Source organism: Aegilops tauschii, chromosome 5, assembly GCF_002575655.3.
Source record: "Aegilops tauschii subsp. strangulata cultivar AL8/78 chromosome 5, Aet v6.0, whole genome shotgun sequence".
NCBI lineage: Eukaryota > Viridiplantae > Streptophyta > Magnoliopsida > Poales > Poaceae > Aegilops > Aegilops tauschii.
Genome location: NC_053039.3, coordinates 401,556,632 through 401,564,399, shown reverse-complemented (window position 1 = coordinate 401,564,399; position 7,768 = coordinate 401,556,632).

The following is a 7,768-nucleotide window of genomic DNA, read 5'->3' as shown; positions in this document are numbered from 1 at the left end:
AGAATGTAGGGCCACTGATGGAAATCTAGCATCCTATACTAAGCATGTAGGATTGCAGGTAAAGGTATCAACAGTAGTAGCAAGGATAGGCTATGCATCAGAATAGGATATCGAAAAGCAGTAACATGCTACACTACTCTAATGCAAGCAGTATAGAGGAGAGTAGGCGATATCTGGTGATCAAGGGGGGGGGGCTTGCCTGGTTGCTCTGGCAAGTAGGAGGGGTCGTCGACTCCGTAGTCGAACTGGGCAGCAGCAGTGTCGGTCTCGTAGTCTACCGGAGAGAAGAGGGGGAAGAAACAGTAAATACAATGCAAACATAAGCATGACGATGCGTGACATGACAGTGAGCGGTGCTAGGGGTGTCCTAACGCGACAGTAGGTGGTACCGGTGAAGGGGGGGGAGCATCCGGGAGGTATGCCCGATGTTCCGCGTTTTCGGACAGACGGATCGGAGGGGGAAAGTTGCTAGTTCCATAGGTTAGGGAGGTGCGGTGGATGAACGGACTGCGTAGTCGGATTCGTCTCGTCGTTCTGAGCAACTTTCATATAGAAAACATTTTCATCCGAGTTACGGTTTAAAAGATATGAATTTTCAAAGTTTATTTGAATTTCTGGAATTATTTAATTAACAGAAAAAGGGATATGACGTCAGCATGACGTAGGAGTGACGTCAGCGGTTAACAGTCCGGGTTGACTGGTCAAACTGACAAGGGGGACCCACCTGTCATAGACAGTGGGTTAACAGAGGATTAACTAATTAGTTTTTTAGTTAATTAACTACTGGGCCCACCTGTCAGTGAGAGATTAATTAAACTAATTATTTTTATTTATAAAACATTTTCTTTTTCTTTTCTTTTTTTAATTTTTGCGGCGGGGCCCGCATGTCAGTGACTGGGCCTGCCCAGTCAGCAGTTGACTGGGTCAACCCAGTCAACTGGGGCCCGTGGGGGCCACTGGCAGGGACACTGGGGGTGGGGCCAGGCCAGCCACGTCGGCGGCCGGCGCCGGCGCAACTCCGGCGACCAAAACCGCGGCGGTCCCTCGCCGGAGTTGGCCGGAATCGCGCTACGGGGCTCGGGGAGGAACGGGGCTAGGCCCATTCGAAAGAACTCGCAGCGCCGCATCCAGTGGTGGCCGGGGCTTCGCCGGACTTGGCCGGAATCGGCGCCGGCGAGCGGCGGAGGCGGCGGCGCGCACGGGTGCTCGACGGAGACATGGCTACGGCGAGCTATCGAAAAAGCGGAGGGGCTGGGGGGCATCTACAAACGGCGGGGAGTGTAACGGGCTTGACCCCGTGACCATTTGGTCACCGGAGACCCGCCGGCGGCGAGCCTCGCGGCGCGGCGTTCGGGCGCGCGTGGGGGGCAGCTACGGAGCGCGGGCGAGCTAACGGAGAGGGGGAGGAGGTAGAGGAGCTCACCGCGCGGCGCAAGAAAGGCCCGTGGGTGGCTTAGTAGCAGCAGGTCGTCGCCGGGGAAGAAGGGGGTCGCCGGCGCCCGAAGATGAAGGCGAGCTCGGGGAGGCCGATGCAGTGGCTCCGAGCTTCGACGGAGAGGCGGAGGGGGGGTAGTCGAGGGCGGCGACGTCGTACGACACGGCGAGGTGGCGAGTGGGGCACGGTGGCCGCGTGAACGAGGGGAACGGCGGCGAGCGCGTCGGGCGTGGGGAAGAGGGGGGGCGGCGCGGATCCGGGGGAGGGAAGGGGGAGGCGCGGGGGCCGAGAGGGAGAGCGGGGGTGAGTGGGAGAGAGGCCCGAGGAGGCGGGGGAGCTGGCGACCTTATCCCCTCCGGCGTCGGTGCCGGCGAGGGGGTCGGGCGGCAGCGCGCCCCTGTTCCGACCGGGTCGGGGGAACAGGGAAGGGGCGAGGGAGGAGGTGGGCTGGGCTGGGGGCGCGGGGGTGCGGCCCAGTTTGGGCCGGGGGGGCAGTGGGGGGGGGGGGGGAAAGCGGGCCCTTTTCCTTTTTTTTCTTTTTACTGTTTTGTTTCTGTTTTCTTTTTATTTGCTTATTCCCTTTTCTGTTTTATTTCATTTAAAGCATTTAGGCATTTTATAAAAATGTGTTCTCTCCGCCATAATTACCAGTGTATTATTTAGAACCCACTGAACATTTTTGTTTGAGTTTTTGAAAACTTTTATTTTTCACTTTAATTATATTTGAAGTTTGAACTAGGAGTTAGAAAGGAAGGTGATTCAAATGTGATCAAGCCCTGTTTAGCAACATGATTAGCTTAATCACAGGGAGTTACTGTAGCATGATTCCCAGGGTGTTACACACAGACACCTAGTTGTGAGTCGATGGTTGAGATGCAACTGGGGACCCTCGACAAAAACACACCCACACCTAGTTGCGAGTTGATGGTCTGCATGCAACTGGGGACCCTCGACAAAAATGCACACACACCCCCTAGTTGCGAGTCGATGGTCGCCATGCAGTTGGGGACCCTCGACAAACACACACACACACACACTCCTAGTTGCTATTCGATGGTCGACATGCAGTTGGGGACCCTCAACAAACACACACACACACACACACCCTTAATAGTGACTAGGGACTGTCGACAAACACACTCCCTAGTTGTGAGTCGCTGGTCGGCTTGCAACGGGGGCCACGACAAAACACACACACACACACACCCTAGTTGCGAGTCGATGGTCGGCATGCAACTAGGGACCCTCGATAAACACACACACAACCCTAGTTGCGAGTCGATGGTCGGGTTGCAAATGGTGGCCACGACAAAACACACACACACACACCCTAGTTGCGAGTCGATGTTCGGCTTGTAGCCGGGGATCCTCGACATACACACACACACACACACACACCTAGTTGCAAGTCGATAGTCGGGTTGCAACTGAGGGCCACGACAAAACACACACACAACCCTAGTTGCGAATCAATGGTTGACATGTAACTGGGGACCCTCGACAAACACACACACAGAGAGTTGCGAGTCGATGGCCGGCTTGCAACTGGGGACCCTCGACAAACACATACACCCTAGTTGCGAGTCACTGGTTGACATGCAACTGGGAACATTCGGCAAACACATACACCCTTAGTTGCAAGCGATGGTCGGCATGCAACTGGGGGCCACGACAAACACACATACGCCAAGTTGCGAATCGATGGCCGGGTTGCAACTGGGGGCCACGACAAGACACACAGAGACACCTAGTTGTGAGTCGATGGTTGAGATGCAACTGGGGACCCTCGACAAAAACACACACACACCTAGTTGCGAGTTGATGGTCTGCATGCAACTGGGAACCGTCGACAAACACACACACACACACACACCCCTAGTTGCGAGTAGATGGTCGCCATGCAGTTGTGGACCCTCGACAAACACACACACACACACACTCCTAGTTGCGATTCGATGGTCGACATGCAGCTGGGGACCCTCAACACACACACACACACCCTTAGTAGTGACTAAGGACCGTCGACAAACACACAACCCCTAGTTGCGAGTCGCTGGTCGGCTCGCAACTGGGGGCCAAGACAAAACACACGCACACACACACACACCCTTAGTTGCGAGTCGATGGTCAGCATGCAACTGGGCACCGTCGACAAACACACACACACACACCCCCCTAGTTGCGAGTCAATGGTTGACATGCAACGGGGGACACTCGACAAACAAACACACACCCCTAGTTGTGAGTCGATGGTCGGTTTGCAACTGGGGGCCTTGCTAAAACACACATCCACCCTAGTTGCGAGTCGATGTTCGGCTTGCAAGTGGGGACCCTCAACAAACATGCACACACCCCTAGTTGAGAGTCGATGGTCGAGTTGCAACTGGGGGCCATGACAAAACACACACACATCCCTAGTTCCGAGTAAATGTTTGGCTTGCAGCTGGGACCCTTGACAAACACACACACACACACCCTAGTTGCGAGTCGATGGTCGGCATGCAACTGGGGACCCTCCACACACACACACACACACACCCTAGTTGCGACTCGATGATCGACATGCAACTGGGAACCCTCGACAAACACACACAGACACCCCTAGTTGCAAGTCGATGGTTGACATGCAACTGGGGACCATCGACAAACACACACACACACACCCCTAGTGGCGAGTCAATGGTCGGCATCCAACTAGGGACCCTCAACAAACACACACACACACACACCCCTAGTTGCGAGTCGATAGTCGGGTGGCATCTTGGGACTCTCGACAAACACACACACACACACACCCTAGTTGTGAGTCGATGGTCGGCATACAACTGGGGCCCTCAACAAACACACACACGCGCGCGCGCACACACACACACCCTAGTTGTGAGTCGATGGTCGGGTTGCAACTGGGGGCCACGACAAAACACACATACATCCCTAGTTGCGAGTCGAGGTTTGGCTTGCAGCTGGGGACCCTTGACAAACACACACACACACACACACACACACTAGTTGCGACTCAATGGTTGGCATGCAATTGGGGACCCTCGATAAACACACACACACACACAACCCTAGTTGCGAGTCGATGGTCGGGTTGCAAATGGGGGTCACGACAAAACACACACACACCCTAGTTGCGAGTCGATGTTCGGCTTGCAGCTGGGGACCCTCGACACACACACACACACACACACACACACACCTAGTTGCAAGTCGATAGTCGGGTTGCAACTGAGGGCCACAGCAAAACACACACACAACCCTAGTTGCGAGTCGATGGTTGACATGCAACTGGGGACCCTCGACAAACACACACACAGAGAGTTGCGAGTCGATGGCCGGCTTGCAACTGGGGACCCTCGACAAACACATACACCTTAGTTGCGAGTCAATGGTTGACGTGCAACTGGGAACATTCGACAAACACATACACGCTTAGTTGCAAGCGATGGTCGGCATGCAACTGGGGGCCACGACAAACACACATACGCCAAGTTGCGAGTCGATGGTCGGGTTGCAACTGGGGGCCACGACAAGACACACAGAGGCACCTAGTTGTGAGTCGATGGTTGAGATGCAACTGGGGACCCTCGACAAAAACATACACACACCTAGTTGCGAGTTGGTGGTCTGCATGCAACTGGGAACCGTCGACAAAAACACACACACACACACACACACCCCTAGTTGCGAGTAGATGGTCGCCATGCAGTTGTGGACCCTCGACAAACACACACACACACACACACTCCTAGTTGTGATTCGATGGTCGGCATGCAGCTGGAGACCCTCAACACACACACACACACACACACCCTTAGTAGTGACTAAGGACCGTCAACAAACACACACACCCCTAGTTGCGAGTCGCAGGTCGGCTCGCAACTGGGGGCCAGGACAAAACACACACGCGCGCGCACACACACACACACACACACACCCTTAGTTGCGAGTCGATGGTCGGCATGCAACTAGGGACCGTCGACAAACACACACACACACACCCCTAGTTGCGAGTCGATGGTTGACATACAATGGGGGACACTCGACAAACACACACACACCCCTATTTGCGAGTCGATGGTCGGTTTGCAACTGGGGGCCTTGCTAAAACACACATCCACCCTAGCTGGGAGTCGATGTTCAGTTTGCAACTGGGGACCCTCGACAAACACGCACACACCCCTAGTTGCGAGTCGATGGTCGAGTTGCAACTGGGGGCCACGACAAAACACACACACATCCCTAGTTCCGAGTCAATGTTTGGCTTGCAGCTGGGACCCGTGGCAAACACACACACACACACATACACACACACCCTAGTTGCGAGTCAATGGTCGGCATGCAACAGGGGACCCTCCACACACACACACACCCTAGTTGCGAGTCGATGATCGACATGCAACTGGGGACCCTCCACAAACACACACAGACACCCCTAGTTGCAAGTCGATGGTTGACATGCAACTGGGGACCATCGACAAACACACACACACACACCTCTAGTGGTGAGTCAATGCTCGGCATGCAACTAGGGACCCTCAACAAACACACACACACCCCTAGTTGCGAGTCAATAGTCGGGTGGCAACTGGGGGCCATGACAAAACAAACACACTCCTCGAATTGAGAGTTGATGGTTGACATGAAACTAGGGACCCTCAACAAACACACACACACACACACACACACACACACACACTAGTTGCGATTCGATGGTCAGCTTGCAACTGGGGGCCTCGCCAAAACACAAACATCCCGTAGTTGTGAGTTGTTGTTTAGTTTGGAACTAGGGACCCTCGACAAACACACACTCCCCTAGTTGTGAGTCGATGGTTGACATGCAACTGAGGACCCTCGACAAACACACACATACAGCCCTAGTTGCCAGTAGATGGTTGACATGTAACTGGGGACCCTCGACAAACACACACACCCTTTAGTTGCGAGTCGATGGTTGACATGCAACTAGGGACCCTCGACAAACACACACACCCCTAGTTGCGATTCGATGGTCGGCATGCAACTGGGGACCCTCGACAAACACACACACCCCTAGTCGCGAGTCAATGGTCGGGTTGCAACTGGGGACCCTCGACAAACACACACACACATAGAGACGCACACACATCCCTAGTTGCGAGTTAATGGTCGGGTTGCAACTGGGGACCCTCGATAAAACACACACACCCCTAGTTGCGAGTCGATGGTCGACATCCAACTGTGGGCCATGACAAAACACACACACACACCTCTAGTTGTGAGTCGATGGTCGTCATGCCACTGGGGACCCTCGACAAACACACACACACCCATAGTTGTGAGTCGATGGTCGGCATGCAACTAGGGGCCTCGACACACACACACCCTAGTTCCGAGTCGATGGTCGGCATGCAACTGGGGACCCTCGACAAACACATACACCCCTAGTTGCGAGTCATTGGTCGGCATGCAACCGGGTACCTTCGACAAACACATACACCCTTAGTTGCGAGTTGCTGGTCGGGAGGCAACTGGGTCCCTCGACAAACACACACCCTAGTTGTGAGTTGATGGTCGACATGCAATTGGGGACACTCAACAAACACACACATCCCTAGTTGCGCGTCAAAGACTTGCAACTAGTAAAAAAAAAGTTGTCCCCAGTTTGGTTGTAGACAAAAAAATCTTGAATTTTAAAAAAAGTACATCAAAATTAAAAACAAGAAAGGAAACAGAAAACTAAAAAGAGAGCATAAAAATAGAAAATAACATGAATTTAGAAAAACTTCATGGGTTCAAAACAAATAAATGGAAAGGGATGAAAGAAAAACTACACCCTCGGGCATTGCCTGTCGCAACTAGGTCGGGCATGAGTTCTGTGTTGGTGTGGACATGCAACTGGGTTGAGCAAATTGTGTGTCGGTGTTCGAGTACAACTACATAGGTGTATTTGGTTGGGTGCGTATGTCGAAGATGGACATACACCTAGGTCGAACGAGTTATGTGTTAGAGTTGGACAAACAACTATATATAGATACTGGGTCGAGCACGAATTGCGTGTCGAAAGTGGACATGCAACTAGATCAGGCATGAGTTGCGTGCTAATATTGAACGCGCAACTAAATAAGGGTCTGGGGAATTTGATGATAGACATGTAACTGACACCACCAAAAAATAAAGAATTTAAAAAACCATGAATCGGAAACAAATAAATTTAATAGATAAAGGAAAAAAACAAACAAAAAATAACGCAGCCCAGCTCCTTCAATTCTGCCCGTACAAAAGGAACAAAAACAACGGATCACAAGAACATATAACGTGATTCTCAAAAAAAAACTCATAACGTGTTCT